Consider the following 15832-nt stretch of genomic DNA (forward strand, 5'->3'; position numbering starts at 1 on the left):
TTTTTTTGAGATGGAATCTCACTCTGTTGCCAGGCTGGAGTGCAGTTGCGCTATCTTGGCTCACTGCAACCTCCGCCTCCTGGGTTCAAGCGATTGCCCTGCCTCAGCCTCCCAAGTAGCTGGGACTACAGGCACGTGCCACCATGCCTAGGCTCATTTTTTTTTTTTTTTTTTTTTTGTATTTTAGTAGAGATGGGGTTTCACTATGTTGGCCAGGATGGTCTCAATCTCCTGACCTCGTGATCCGCCCGTCTCGGCCTCCCAAAGTGATGGGATTGCAGGCATGAGCCACCATGCTTGGCCAGAACTGTTCTTGAACTATGGTGACAAGTGTCACATCTTTTCATGGCATACATCTCTTGCTAGAGTGAGAGCTCATATCTACTGTGGCCCTAAAGAGTGACCCTGGGGCTGGGAATATTGGTTTTACCTGGGAGACAGAATTTCAGAATTTCAGATGCTTTCTAGATCTTCTGCATCAGAAACTCATTTTGCTAATATCCCAAGGTGGATTCATATAGACACTAACATTTGAGAGAGCCATCCTAGAGGACAGAGAACATGGCTTAGTGATCCTGTTCTCCATCACAGCACCAAGCAGGCTATGTATTCATTCAACAAACAGATGCAAGGGACCACATGCTAGACATTGTATTAACAGCCAACGATTAAAAGATGACCAGGACATGAAGCACGTAAAATTATAGTTACACTTTCAGTTAGAGGTTAGAATTCCATAGATGAAGTAAGAAAAGGCCAAGTCAATTGAAAGCCTTGGAAAGGCTTTATGAGTCTGAGAAACACAAAACTGGAAATTATTCAATAGGTTCCTTTACTGTGGGACATGTCAGAGCACTTGAATGCATTTGTGTCTTGTGAGTCAACAATGTGCATGATGCCTCAAACTTATTTAATCATAAAAAGTATTTATACTTTCATTTACTTACTTATGCGTGGCCAATCTCGTGGGATTGTTTTTCAAAACATACATTGGAAATCACTAGTCTACTCCCACATGTGTGGATTTCATTTTGTTTGGCCTGGTGACAGTATTTGTAATGTCTCCCATAGTGAATGAAGTATTGAACACCTAACATTTTTCTCAAGCAAGTTGTAAGCTCTTTAAGAAGAAGGGAGAATACCTTATACTTATTTGTTTTTCTACTCCAGCTTTCACATTGCTACTCAATCAGAATTTGCTGAAGGTTGTCCTGTGTCTGCCTTGCAATCAAGCAAAGCATGAAACCATGGTGGATTCTTAATTGAGAACAAACTCTACGGGTTTTAACATAGTAAGGAAGACACTCGAATGGGGGTTGTAATCATGGCTTAGGTCCTAGCTGTGTTGATTTTGAGCTGGTCACTTACCCTCTCTAGGCCCTAACATTTACTTCATGTGCCAAGCATGGCTACTGTGTGACCATGTTCTATGGTGTCAGGATCTGCAAGTTTATGAGTCTTCAATAGATATGAGGCCAGGTGCGGTGGCTCACGCCTGTGCGGATAACCCAAGGTCAGGAGTTCGAGACCAGCCTGGCCAACATGACGAAACCCCGTCTCTAGTAAAAATACAAAAATTAGCTGGGTGTGGTGGTGGGTGCTTGTAATCTCAGCTACTCAGAAGGCTGAGGCAGGGAGAATCACTTGAATCTGGGAGATGGAGGTTGCAGTGAGCCGAGATCATATCACTGCACTCCAGCCTGGGCAACAGAGTGAGACTCAGTCTCAGCCTGGGCAGCAGAGTAAGACTCAGTCTCAGCCTGGGCAGCAGAGTGAGACTCAGTCTCAAAATAAATAAATAAATAAATAAATAAGATATGGATATGGGTAGAGAGGTTAGAATTGAATTTTACGGAAAATTCTGTACTCTGGTTTTCTGAAAATAGTGTTTGAAAATTAGAACCAATATTTTAGGATGATTTATATGAGAGCCATTCCAGAGGCTATAAGATGCATACAACATCTTCTAGAGAGAGATTTTTCAGGACTGACGTTATTTTATCTGTAAAATGGGAATAATAACATTGGTTTCCCTTTATCATTATTCATTTGGAGCTTCAATAAATCTGAGAAGATTTAGCCTTACTAATTTAAAAGTAGCTACTAAAATATAAAATTAGACTATAACCACAACAACAAAATGTTGAACATGCATTGAATTCTAAAGTATTATTAACACAAGACTAAAAAATAATACCATATTCTTATTTAGCATTGGTCTTCCAAGCTGTTCAAAGCACTTCACCTTGGTTACCTGAAATATTAATATCCTCATTTTATGGATGGAGGAACAGAAGTGCAGATGTGAGCTAGCTCACTGAAATACCACCGATGTCCTCTTCAGAGCTGGGCATTGTCCCTGGGTCTCATGCTCCCCAGTCTGGCCTTTTACCCACCAAGAGATATGCAAAAGAATTTTCATTTTGACCTTCAGCCTGGTTGATAAAAGCTGTCTTCCTCCCTGAAATATGTGTATGTGCACTGTGAGTTGTGTATTTATATGATTTCCTGAAACCTGCAGATAAACAATGATAATTGGAAATGGCCAGTGTGCTTTGGCAGATTTGAAATACTGTAGCACTTAACTAAGTCCGAATGCTTCTCATGATAAGCAGCCTTCACTTACCCGAAATCGAGGGCTATGATTAACTGGAAATTGGCTGGTATTAATTATGAGGCATGCCCTATAAATCTCTCTGCTGTTGGGACCCTGGGCAGGTCTGAAACCAGACTAGGTCTTCGGGGCGATTGAGTTGGAAACACGCAGGAGAGCCTGGTACTCTCCTTCTCAGTCCATATCTGCCTCCTAGTTCCTAGCAGCCCCAGTTGCATGTATTTCAACCTCCATTTCCATCTCAGTGAGGTTATGTCCAGTGTGATTGTACCTTCCCCTGGCAGGGCCCACCCACCAACCTTGCTTGTTTATCTCCCCCTTGGCCTCCAACATCAGAGTACTTGTAGAGCCTTATAATGTGCTAAACATTAATATTCACTAACTTGCTCCAGGGAGCTACGCTTCGCCGAGCGCATTTTCACCTGAAAGGAGTTGTTTAATATAAACATTTGGTTAATATTCTGTACATTTGAAAGTATTTTATCAGCATTGGTGTAGGACCAAAAGTCATTTAAATTCAATGGGAACTGATTATGCGCCAAGAAATGGTCCTTTCCAAAAGAGTGTTTCCCCCCTAATATAATGTATAAATTATCAAACTCACTTACACGGTTGATGGGAACACTTTGTGGACAAACCTGCAGGCCTGCATTTCTTCTGAGTATTCATCAGCTCTGATGCTGATGTTAAATGGGGAAAAATATTATACAATATTGCTTTAAAAACTGTCTAGGTATAATTATCAACATCTCTGGAGTGATAATAATTATCATAACAAGAGTTCATCAGAGGAAACACACAGTTTGACGAGGATCCTCTACTCTCGAGTTACTGCCACCTCACAGAAGAAGGATGCAATAACATTTCTCTTCTTCTTTACCTCTCTAAAGAACCCGAGCTCTCTGAACTGTCTTTTGGTCAATTTTTCTTTACGTGTGTCTCTGTGACACTCATTACCCCAAAGAATTGTTAGGTACACAAACAAGCAGATCCAATAAGTGTTGGAATAGATAAATGAAAACTACATTCCTATGTGTCTACTGAGATTTATTTGAATTACATTCCAAATTTTTAGTTAAAGTTTTCATAAGAAGAGTTGCTCCATCCTCCCCCAAAGAATGTGTTTCTCCTTGACTACAAATCTTTAAAAAATCGCTTCATAGGCCCTGTTTTAACTTATAGAGGACTATATCTGAGTTAGATGCTGATTGGGATACTGGAGTAGTGGCTTCCATGTAAAAATCCTTTGCAAATATGTTGCATAAAGTACATGGCGATGGCATGTGTCCACTATCAGGTCCATAACAGAGGCCCGTATGACAATTTGGTGCTAATACGACCCTCGGAATAGGTAGGGCTGCACAGCAACTTCTGCTCTCTTCTCTTTTTGCGATGGAATCAGTTGACTTGAAGCTGAACATATGGTCCCTGTTGGATACTGATTTTTCTTTCAACTTTTTTTTTAAACTGGGAAATATAACTTACTGGAGAGTAAATTGAAATACACACACACACACACACACACACACACACACACACATATATATCTTTCTTCTTCAAGAGCTTACAATCTGGTTGATAAGAACAGTTAGATATCCAGTACTTCATTCATTATGGCAGACAATACAAATACTGTCGCCAGGCCAAACAAAATGAAATCCAGACCTAAATTTATATGTACACATAACAAATAAAAATCTATGTGGCCACCAACTGCCTACCCTTCTTGATAGCAACTCTCTCCCTACCCTATCAAGTTTACTATGTCCTTAAGTGAAACTGGAGTTTGTTCATTTTCAATGATGATAAATGGATTTTTGGACCAATTGTCAATAATACTGATAGGCATTTGGGAAATTTCTGTTTGGGGCTATTACAAGCTATGGTGCTGGGAGCATACTCATTGGTGTAAATAGACAGTTGTACACACACCTTAGAGTATAAGTGTTAGGTAAGAATTTTTGCATTTCTTTAGTTTTATTGGATAATGCCCAACTTTTTTCCAAAGTGTTGGCAGCAACTTTTATTCCTACCAGCAGCATATGAGAGCTCTGAATGCCCCACATCTTTAGTAATACTTGATGTTGCTGAACTTTTAAATTTGAGCCAAACTGGTGGGTGCATAGTGGTGTCCTTCTACAGTTTTACTTTACATTTCTCTGGATATGGATAAGATTAAACACATTTTTGATTTATTGAGATATGGATATGGATATGGATATTCAGATATGTTGAGATATGTATGTGGATAAGATTAAACACATTTTGACTGTTGGAAATTCTTTGGTAATGTGTCTCCTCAAGCCATTTGCCCATATGTGGAGTGGGCTGTCTGGTTGATTTGGTGACCTGATAAAAGAATGACAGCCCTGTTATTGTGTATATGTACAAAGTGCTCAGCGTTGCCATCTGCAACTTTTACACAATTTAACCATAGTAAAGACAAAACCATGATTAGTGTAGATTGTCTAGCTTGAGTCTGCTAGTTTGAATATTCTTACAGGTTTCTATAGTAAAGAAAATAGGGATTACTGAAGAGCACCATTGGGGCCATATCTCAACATCAAAAGTCCTTTGCTTGCAGTTGGAAGGGCTCTGACTCCTTCAAGGATCATTTAGATTGCTGTAGCAAGGATTTAATAATGCATACCATAAAGTTCCAGAAAAAAATAAATTTCTCTATCAGTGAATAGCCAACTTACTCACAGGACCTTGGAAGAATACCAAAAAGTAATCTCTTGGATACTAAAAACACTCATTAGTGCTCTGACAGTGGGAACATTGGCATCCTAATTGGCAACATAACCACATACATGATAGTCACAATGAGTCAAACCATGAAACACTCAGCCCAGAATTATTTATGGAGACAGAGAGTTGGGCAAGAATATGTCCAACTCACCCTCTGAGATGCTGCTTCAAATGCTCCAGACACTTTCAAACTCTAGAATTCTCCCAGGATTTATCCTCTACAGGTAAACACTTATTGATTCTATTGGTGATCCTAGAATTCACACATTCCCTCTGTGTGTCTCAAGTTCCAGCTCTCTAAGGTCATTGGCGACTCCAGTTGCCTCATCCTCCCCCAAAGAATGTGTCTCTTCTTGACTACAAATCTTCTAAAAAATCACTTCATAGGCCATGTTTTAACTTATAGAAGACTGTATCTGAGTTAGATGCTGATTGGGATACTGGAGTAGTGGCTTCCATGTAAAAATCCTTTACAAATATGTTGCATAAAGGACATGGCTATGGCATGTATTCACTGTCAGGCCCGGAACAGAGGCTCATATGACAACTTGGTCCTAATAGGACCCTTGGAATAGGTGAGGCTGCACGGCTCCTTCTCTCTTTTCTTTTTGTGATGGAATCAGTTGGCTTGAAGCTGAACATATGGCAACTGCTGTCATATCACAGAAACCATTCCCTCTGCCATGGCAACCAAAGAATCAATGCACACTAAGAGCTTGGGCTTACTCAATAAACACACAATGGCACAATGCATAGACATTTTGTTTGTTTGTTTTTGGAAGCATTTAGAATAGCTATAGATAATTAATATGTTTCTTTAAACACATTTCTCAAGTCTTTCTGTTAAGAGAGATACTTGGAATTTATGTATCTTGTTCACTTCATTTCTGAAGCAATTTCTTAATGGAATCACATTTCATTTCCAAATTCAGGGATGTTATTCATCCCTGAGTTCACTGGATTCAATTCTGTTTTCTCTCAAAGATCTTTGAAATTAATTCACCAATATGTTGTTGCTAAATTCGATACACAAGGAATAGCACAGGGATGAGAAGAACTGTCCTGATGCATCTAATAGCTATAAACTAAATAATTTGGCTCAGGAGTGATGAGAATATCAGAGGCATGCATTCTGCTTAGTATTTTAAGGGTATGTGTTTAGTTTTGCTCCCGTGCCCATCTGGGTGCATTCTTTCCTTGCTCAGTTCCGAAAGATAATTGCAACCTATTGTCTATACCAAAGTAGTTCCATTACATAAAGGGTTGGAGGGGAAAGAAATATAAGGGGGGAAATTTCTGTGAGAAAGCATTGCCGGGGCTGTTTCTTCAGGGTTTACATAGCTTCATTCCAAGAAAAACCAAGCCAAAGTGTTGAAAGGAGCAATAACTGGGACTAGGAGGCATAAAAGTTTGTTTTCCATTTCTGTCTTACTTTCATTGTCTCCAGCCCCTCAGAGCTGGGTAGTAGAGACTGTGGTGCAAAGGGCCTTTCTTGTTGAAATCCATGTTTCTTTAACCCTCAGCAATGTGCTGTTTTCTCTGTGTCATGCTCACCCATTAGCATTTTAATCTAGCTTCATATGTCACTATTCTGCAGATGGATTTGCTTTCTTGCCTTTGTTTGTTGTATGAGTGACAAACATGAGGGCATTTTCATGATTGGAAAAATGCCATGAAGTTGTAAAAATCAGGTGACTTCTTCTTGCCAAGCCCCAAGGAATGGGAAAGCAGAAATGGCTCCAACTAGGAATGCAAATATTCTCAATATTAAAATGCTCAGGAGACTTGATCTGATCAAATGAGAAGGTCTAGTGGAGGCCTACAGACTCAGACATGACCCTGAATTTCTTTATCTGCTAAATGGGATGTGGCTCATCCAACTCTTCAGGAAGTCATTCAATCAATCCTTTCTTTAATATGGGCACCTCCTGTTCGGGTTAAGATAAAGGATTGTGGAAACCAAGTTTTATTGTGCAGAGGAAGCTCTCAGATAGAAGACTTCAGAGAGGCCAGGTTGCAAAATGTTTATTATCAGACCTAAAAGGGTGCCTGACTCTTAGTTGATTGTCTCCTGGATCTGGAAAGGAAGGGGAAAACAACACAAAGGGGAAAGGGGATTCTCTAGAGAATGTGGATTTTTCCCACAAGAGACTTTGCAGGACAATTTCAAGGTATGGCAAGGAAATATATTTTGGGGTAAAACATTTTGATTTTCTTCCTTGTTATGCCAGAGTCAGATTGGAAAGTAAATTACAATATACAGGGTTAAATAAAACCCATCTGATGAGAATTCATGGTTTGTAGGGCATTACTTCCCAGACCCCTTAGGAATTTGGGCAAGATAAAAAAAAATCAGAGCTTAGTCCTCAAAACAATCTTATAAAGGCCATCTGTTTACTAAACAGTGTATATTCCTAAGCACTTTGTATTTTGTTTTAATATTTGTTGAGATGTCTTCGGGTGATGTGTACAGTCTAAGTCATGAATAGCCAGTACTTGTTCAACATACTTCCATTCACCATCCAGAGTTCATGAAAGACATAGCTAATCAAGCACAACACTCTTTCCTGCTGAACCACAACGCAGTCTCAGAATATTTCTCAAGGTGACACTGCATGCAGACTCTATCAGTTGATCAGAGTTGCAATGCAAGATAAGATAACCTGCCCTCCTAGGTCTGGGCTCAGCCACTGATGTGGTTCCTCTTCTTAGGATGAGTGGCCAGATATAGAAGACAACCTTAGTCCGAAAGGTATAAATATTCAACTTTTCCTGCAGCTCCCTCCTCCTTCTGCCTGTAGTGAAGCATTCCAGATAACAGCAGGGACACCTTTGACAGGCAAACACAGTTTCCTCTGTCTCATTCCAGACCACAGCCTCCCTTATGTCCTTATGCCTTCTCTCTGCATTCCTCAAGGATTTGAGTTGCTTTCTCATGGTACATCCTCTAACCCCTACTAAAGTTCTGGGTCCACAGGCATGGTAGGCAGAATTTTGAGATGGCTCTCACAATTCTTGCCCCCCTAGTGTTCGTGCTGTTTACTCTCATGATTAGGTTGCATACTGTAATAAAGGTGAAGGGATTCTGTTGACATAATTAAGGTCCCAGAGAAGTTGATTTTGAGTTAATCACAAGAAAGGTTATCATGGATGGGTCTGATCTAATCAAATGAGTTCTTCAAAGGCCAGAACATTTATAGAGAAAGAAACAGAAAGTCAGCTTGTCTTGAAGGATTAAACAGTCACATGGTAAACTACCTGTGCAAAGGGCCAAGTGACAAGAGCCTGAGAGCAACTTCTAACTGCCGAGAGAAGTCCCTGGCCAACAACTAGCAAGAAAATGGAAACCTCAGTCATACAGTCACAAGAAAATAAATTATTCCAACAATCTGGAGGAGCTTGGTGGTGGACATTTATCTGGTTGGTCTCCAGATGATTATGTAAATGACATCTTGTTTTCAGCCTTGTGGGTACCCAGCTAAAACGTGTCAGGCTCCTGACCCACAAAACCTGTGAGATAATGAATTTATGGTGTTAAACCACTAAGTTTGTAGTCATTCATTATGTAGTAATAGAAAATGAAGGCACTAGATACAGAATTATCTACTTGACCCTTTCTATTGCCTCTCAAAACCAGCAAATGGTTTCTTTTGTGTCTTACTGTTTTTTCCTATAGGAAAATTAGCATAGTATAAGAACATCAACCAAACAGTGATAATATTGGGGGAATTAAAGAAATTTCACAAGCTCTTATGTCACAACAGTTGTTTCTAGTCCATGCGAAGACTAGAGATGGGATCTTCCCTTCCACTCTTCTTCATTCCCCTGAGACAGATACTGCTAGTCCAAAGATGGAATGGGTGAAATCCCTGCCTTAGGAAATACCCAGTGGTGATATAAGGTGAGACTTGTCTTAGAGGAAATCTTAACAGCCTCCAAGCCCTCCTTGGTGAATTCTCTTATTTGCAAGTGTTAAAGTGATTTACCCTGCCTTTTATTCCACTCTCTTCTACTTTCCATGTATACCTTATCTCCCTCATGAAGGGGCACTGCTTTCTTCAAGGCATTTAGTAAGACATGAACATTATTAATCATTTACAGTTTGAAAAGCTCCAGACAAGAGTCTGTTTTATCACTGTGTCATTCATTGCTTGAGGTAGCCAAGTTTACCATAAATAACTATCACAGAATTTCTTACAATGGATCAAATGGATCCTCTCCCTTTTTTTTGGAAAGGCCTTTTTGAGTTATTTTTATTTGGGACTTTCATTAACTTATACTCTAAATCGGGGATGATAATATAATAATTTTACCTACTTCATAAGGTTTTTGTGAAGATTCAATGAGTAAATACATGAGAAGTTCTTAGCACCATAAAGCACATAACAGATGCTTAATAAATCTTAGCCATTATCATGGCGATTACATTAAATATCTAGTAGGCTTCCAGCAGTCTTCAAGACCTTCAAGAGGGCAAGCAAACATTCTTTTGTACCAGCTACATATGTCACAATAGAGACCTTTAGGTTCAACATCACACTGCCCCTGGTCATTCAGCAGTGGGTGGGGCTTGGAGTCAGACTATAAATTGGGGCACCTGAGCTTGCAGAATCCAGACAACCAAACTCATCAATCAAGAGGAACTTAATCCAGGGAGGTAGGGTAGGGGGTAGAGATCAGGACCAGTAGTTTAGAAAAGTCTCTATTTTGGGCTTTTACTAGACTATTGGGGAAAGAAGGGAATAGAGTTGATGGTTATAAAATTTCAGAATCAAGGAAGTTTAATCTGAGAGTCCTCGTTGATGATGAATACCATGGGATATTGGTATTGGGTACTTAAAAGAATGCCACATTGGAAAGAATTATGGGCTTTGTCAGAGTTTCTTCTCTTTCTAGGCATATAGAAGAGCCTATTTACATCATTAACTTGCCAGTTTTGGGTATATACATGTGCAGACACGCATGCATAATATACCATAAGGCAGCATAGCTGATAGTGGACCTTAAGATATGTTTCTGTGTCCTTTCTATCAGTTCACAAATTACAAGTAGGCAAGAAGCGCTGCCTTAGACCTTGGATTTTCAGTTTTCTGCTGTTTGGTCTGTATGTTTTATATTTTTAGCCCTTTGAAAAAAATGTCATCCTTTTCCCAGGGTTCTTCTGCTCACGGGGTCAGAAGCATCTGATTTCCTGTCATCAGTTGTGGTTCAGCCATGTTAATACTAAAGGTATAAGAATATCATAATCCCAGAGTGATATAAAGACCTTTCCAAGGAAGATAAGATACCCGGAGGCTGTGAAGGAGAAGTCTGAAGGATTTGACCACGTTCAAATGAAAAGCTTTGGTTCAGCAAAACACCAGAAACAAATTCAAAAGATAAAATACACTCCGGAGAAGCCCATTCTCTCAACACATCTGACAGTTCAAAAAGAGCAACTGTAGTCCAACTTAAAAAATAAAGAAAATGGTAGGAAAATGGGCAACGTGCACTGAGGCAATATGTAAGAAGAAGGAATGCCCAATTAACCAACAAAAGCCTGCTCTTTCGTAACGAGTGAAGATAAAAGCTTAGTAAAGATTAAAATTTGTTGAAGATAAAAATGGACACTGCTGGCCATATATAAAAGCATTGTTGGTAAGAGAGTGGGGTAATTGACATGCTCCTGGGAAATAATATGCATTCAGACAACCTCTAATGAGTGAATCCACTGGGGGTATCCACTAGGAATGGAAAACAACCACCAATGCCCAAGTTTGTGGTCCAGAATTTGAGCAGCGATCTAACAAAGTAGAGGCTCCCCCTGTGTCATGGGCCCCACCTCTCAAGCAAAGAAGAATGCCTCATTTTGGTAACTCACCCAAATAACAGAACTTTTTTTTGATAATCTTATTGCATTTATTTGGTTAAGTCTGAGGCAGAATTTTTTTCTCCTTTGTATCTTTGTTTTGTTTTGTTTTAATCCTTGAAGTTTATTACCAAACTACATCTTGGTGTTTCTTCAGGATGTGAACAGGCCTTTCTATTCTCAATTAAGTCTTTCCTTTAATTCAGGAATCTTCTAATCATGTATTTTAATTTCTTTTTCTGTCATCCCTCCCCATGCCATAAGCTACCAGTCACTATGCATGTTGGAGCTCCCTTTATTGTGCCATAGATCTCTAATGTCATGTCTTTAGTCATTATTTTGTGTCAGAAATTTTTGTTCTTCCAGGGACTTCTGGCAATGTCTAGGGACATGCTACTGGCACCTATAGAAATGCTAGTGACTTATTATGGGTAGAGGCTAAAGATGCTGCTGAATATCCTACAATGCCCAGGACAGCCACTGCCACAACAAAGAATTATCCAGTCCACAATGTCCATAGTGCTAAGGAGGAGAAACCCTGTCCTAGGGTCAAGGTTGTATGCTGACAAGACTAATTTCAATGATTTCAAATGATTGTGGGGAAAATACCCAGAAGTTGACAGGAGCAATATGTAGATATTTCCTTCTGTAAATTATATTTCCCTAATGCTACTGCTGGAGTATTTGGAAGCATGTGTATAAATATTTGAAGCACAAAACCAGAGAGATGCTCTTATGTATTTAGCTTCTAGTTTTAAATAATAGATACTACAATAAACCTTGATTAAACCTTGATTATCTGATATGCTCTGGGTTTGTGCTTTTTGTGTGGGTTACATTTTCTAGTTAATGAATGTTTAACCGCAAAATATGTTTGTTTCAAGCTTTGCTTTGCAAAAATATAGCATTTCTAACTGAGGTGCTTGTAATGTCCCTGGATTATGAAGTAAGTTGAAAACCCTGAAATTCTATATAAATAAAGGAGGAGAGAGTATTATGGTTATGAATACAATTTCTTCTAGGTATGAGATTGGACTAAAATGGTAACTGAATACAATGTTAGAATTTCTGAAAGTGATTTTTAAAGTAAAAGTCAACATCTAGCAATTAATAAACATCTATCTAAAATTTTATTTAGCACTTTAGTCACATGTACAACACTCTTACCATGAAGAAGAAACTCCATGAGACTAATGAACTGATCTGTATTCACTTTATATCTTTTTTCCATAAATACACATATTTGAGTAGTTCCTGTTCTAATTGTTTGCAAATTCATTTGCATGATTTCCTTCAGTATTTCATAGAAACTACAAAATTAATTACTTGATCTCTGTAAGAATAAGCACCCTGTCTCCTCCCTTTCTGTATTAAGGCTAATTTAAAGGGAGGAATGTAATTTAATAGAATCTCATTGTTTACTCACATTACACATGCATAATGAGATCTCGGTAGGAAAGGATGCTGAATGCTACCTTTGAGACTCAATTAGTAGCTTGGGGCAAAAATGATAGTCTAGCCATGTAGTCATTAAAACTTCCCAGATGATAGCCTTTGAATGGTCAAACCTGTAGTTTCTAGAGTTCCTCTCAATTCTTCTAAAATGCTAAAAAGCAGGTTTAGAGAAGGATGGGCAAAGACTACAGGAGCCAGAAATCTCCATCGTCATCACTGCACTGGTTTGTCTGGGTGGAATAATTTCCAAAACTCACTGATATCCTACGCTTGATACAATGATGTAATAAAGTAAAACAGAACAAGAAAAGTTATTCTTGAGCCATTTATTGATATTCCCCCCATATCCTCTCCATAAAGAGTTGAAATAAAACAGTATGATGAATCCTGAAAACTGACACAGAGGTTGTTTGTCTGAAGAAAGGTTTGGATGCCATTTTCTTTTTCAGTTTCATTCTTTTCCTCAGTTGTTCTTTACATTAACCAGAACAATCTTAAGTGTAATATGCATATTCTTTCAGATTTTTTTTAAGTTTAACAATGACCATCTTCATTTATAAGGGCAGTTGATTTAGAAGTTACTCAACCTATTGTGTCTTTGGATGTTGCAGCACTATTTATTCAAAGTTAGTTGGACCACATCATTTTGCTTACACGTACTCATGTTCCAAAGAGAATTTAAGTTTGCTCACAAAGATACCATATCAAAATGATGTTGTGTTCTTATTTTACCACTGACTGAAATCTTGAGGCCAATCAAAATAGCAGGTGATGCAAATACTCTATTGGTCATTATTAGACACCTTTTGCAGTTGAGGACACTGTAGTCACCAAGTAACTTGTTCAGTGTCTGCTGTGCCCTTGTTCAGTGTCTGCTGTGCCCTCGGCACTGAGTTGGATACTGTAAAAACATTACCTGATGAATTTTATCTCCAGAAACATTTCGCCTATTCAGAGCTCAGCTATTCAGGAAATTTCTCCAACTAAAAATAGTCAAGAGACATGAATCTTTGATCAAACCTTTGATCATCCCAAATAATGGAAATTGTTCTTCTAGCCCTGACTGGAGACCTGTTTACTCATACTTTGCCCATGTGTTTAACAATCATGACTTTCTGACTTCCCAGTTCATGATGCTTTAGGAGCAGTGAGTTGGAAGGTGAGAGAAGGTTCTCATTAGAGGCTGGGCACGAAGGCTCACACTTGTAATCCCAAAACTTTGGAAGGCCTAGGAAGGTGGATCACTTGGGCTTAGGTGTTTGAGACCAGCCTGGCCAACATGGTAAAACCCCATTTCTACTAAAAATACAAAATTAGCCTGGCATGGTGGCATGCACCTGTAATCCCATCTGTTCAGGAGGCTGAGGCAGGAGAGTCACTTGAATACAGCAGGCAGAGGTTGCAGTGAGCTGAGATCGTGTCAGAGTGAAGGAAAAAAAAAAGATTCCCATTGGAGGCACAGTAATGGCTGAAAGCCTTCACAATAAGAGGAGATTTGAAAAACAAATAGATAAAAGACAATACACTTCAGACTATCAGGGCATTAAGTACAGGGATACCCAGTAATAAGGCACAGTGCAATAATGGATGGCAAAAACATGCTTAGCATAACATGTTTAAAAAGACAGAGACGTATAAGATATACCATAAATGTGCTTCTTGCCAAAATATTTGCACTTTTAAAAATGCTTGGGCCTAAGAAAGAAAACCATCAGTTATTCGGAAGACTCAACCACTCTGGTGGATTTATTTTTCTGTATAACAGAGGTTTTAGCATTGTTGATGAAGCACAGCTAACAGTAAACAGCAAGTGGCAAGATGTCATTAAATGCTGGATTGTCTGCCATCTCTTTCCATAGGTTCTAAGGAAAAGTAAGTGACTGAAATCTCTAATAGTGAAAGAAGGTTTACGAGTCTGTGCTAGGTCTTGAAGCTAAACTAGAATTTGAATAGATAGTGGGGTTTCACACTGATTAAATAAGAAGTCAATTTTTTTTGTCTCTTTATTCTCACCTTATCTCTGGATAGTAGTCCAAGAAAATGGACCACTTGAGAGTAGAGATTCTGAAAGAGCCCAAAACAATGTCTTCCATCTTCACTATTTTTCTCAGCCTTCTTCCACCTCTCTTCCTCCAACCATCCTGAGACAAGTTATTCTGCTCCACTGTGATGTAAAGAGCAGAGTAAGGCAGTAGAATCCATGTCCTAGGTTTAAATTCTGGAGCTTACCAACTGGTACCCTTGAACAAGATGTTGAGCCTGTGTTCCTGCAGATGACACCAGCACTCACAAATTATGATCCCACTGATCATAAATCATTAGGACAATGCAGGTGATGAGTATTTTCCAAACCACAAAATCCTATAAGAAACATTTTAAATGTTAGTTTTCCATTGAGTGATGAGATTCTTCAGGATTCTTCTTTTCTCTCTCCACACACCTAGGATCTCAGGGGCCTGATTATGGGAACAAACTGCCCTTTGAGACTTTAGATTACTCAGCAGCAATACCAATGCTGTGATTATTATTGTATGTAGTTTAAATCTCTTTTTCTTTCCAGCATTTGCTATAGGAAATATGTAAAAAATGGCTATTTGGCTGATCAAGTGAAATGTACTAGGAAATTATAAATGTGTAGATGGTAAGAATGAGAGAGGGAATAGTTATCACTCCAAGTCAGTCTGTCTGGAGGTTTGGGGAGATATAGTGATTGATGAATGCCTGTTCAAGCCATCATGGTCTGTTAGGTTCAAGTCCACAGGCTGGAAATTCTTATTAATCAAATGAGGTGGGGCAGAGTGGCTACTCATACAAGATGAGCTTATTCTCATCCAAACCAGCCTGGCTATCCTTCTATTTACCAGGAGCAAGGCCTGCCATGTCTCACTCAGACTTGTACTCTGCTTAGGTTTTCCCCCTAATGAGAAAGAACTCGTTGTAATTGATTTGAGAGTGAGTCCTACTTTGTGTCCCTGGGGAAATCTGCAAATGCCCAGGGCTCATCTTGTCCTCTCTCCTCACCATCCAGCCTCATCCCCTTGAACCCCTCCTCCCATTGGAGCCAGAATGATCTATTTAAAATGCAAATCTAACCACTGCTTCTGTTATTCTCTAAGTCTTCCAGAATAAATTCCAAATTTCCTAGCATGGACTACAAAACCCTG

General features: G+C 39.1%; 1 long non-coding RNA gene across 1 annotated transcript in view; it reads right to left on the reverse strand.

Moving 5' to 3' along the window:
• LOC116463783 (uncharacterized) overlaps nucleotides 1-9808 on the reverse strand; it is a 13457-nt gene extending 3649 nt beyond the window's left edge. The window contains exons 1-2 of the long non-coding RNA XR_004246774.1: nucleotides 9683-9808; nucleotides 431-545 (exon numbers count right to left, since the gene is read on the reverse strand). This is a non-coding gene — a long non-coding RNA (uncharacterized LOC116463783). The remainder of the gene's footprint in view (nucleotides 1-430; nucleotides 546-9682) is intronic.
• Between the last annotated feature and the right edge of the window lie 6024 nt (nucleotides 9809-15832).

Source organism: Hylobates moloch, unplaced genomic scaffold, assembly GCF_009828535.3.
Source record: "Hylobates moloch isolate HMO894 unplaced genomic scaffold, HMol_V3 SCAFFOLD_63, whole genome shotgun sequence".
NCBI classification, from domain to species: Eukaryota; Metazoa; Chordata; class Mammalia; order Primates; family Hylobatidae; genus Hylobates; species Hylobates moloch.